The sequence below is a fragment of the Ailuropoda melanoleuca genome, chromosome X (assembly GCF_002007445.2).
Source record: "Ailuropoda melanoleuca isolate Jingjing chromosome X, ASM200744v2, whole genome shotgun sequence".
Taxonomy (NCBI): Eukaryota; Metazoa; Chordata; class Mammalia; order Carnivora; family Ursidae; genus Ailuropoda; species Ailuropoda melanoleuca.
Genome location: NC_048238.1, coordinates 17,955,732 through 17,956,779, shown reverse-complemented (window position 1 = coordinate 17,956,779; position 1,048 = coordinate 17,955,732).

Genomic DNA, 1,048 nt, shown 5'->3' with positions numbered 1-1,048 from the left:
GAGACTGAAGAAAGAGAAATTAGGGAATCCATCCCATTTACAATAGCACCAAAAATCATATGTTATCTTGGAATTAACTTAACCAGTGACGTAAAGGATCTATATTCTAGAAACTACAAATGACTCTTAAAGGACATTGAAGAAGACACAAAAAGATGGAAAAATATTCCATGCTCATGGATCGGAAGAATTAACACAGTTAAAATGTCCATACTACCCAGAGCAATCTACACTTTCAATGCTATCCCGATCAAAATACCGAGGACATTTTTCAAAGAACTGGAACAAATAGTCCTTAAATTTGTATGGAACCAGAAAAGGCCCCGAATCTCCAAGGAACTGTTGAAAAGGAAAAACAAAGCTGGGGGCATCACAATGCCGGATTTCGAGCTGTACTACAAAGCTGTGATCACAAAGACAGCATGGTACTGGCACAAAAACAGACACATCGACCAATGGAACAGAATAGAGAACCCAGNGTGCTACCCAGAGCAATCTACACTTTCAAGGCTATCCCGATTAAAATACCAATGGCATTTTTTAAAGAACTGGAACAAACAGCCCTTAAATTTGTGTGGAGCAAGAAAAGACCCCGAGTCGCCAAGGAATTGTTGAAAAGGAAAAACAAAGCTGGGGGCATCACAATGCCGGATTTCAAGCTATACTACAAAGCTGTGATCACAAAGACAGCATGGTACTGGCACAAAAACAGACACATCGACCAATGGAACAGAATAGAGAACCCAGAAATGGACCCTCGGCTCTTTGGGCAACTAATCTTTGATAAAGCAGGAAAAAACATCCGGTGGAAAAAAGACAGTCTCTTCAATAAATGGTGCTGGGAAAATTGGACAGCTACATGCAAAAGAATGAAACTTGACCACTCTCTCACACCATACACAAAAATAAACTCCAAATGGANGATAAACTCCAAATGGATGAAAGACCTTGATGTGAGACAGAAATCCATCAAAATTCTAGAGGAGAGCATAGGCAGCAACCTCTACGACATTGGCCACAGCAACCTTTTTCATGACACATCTCCAAA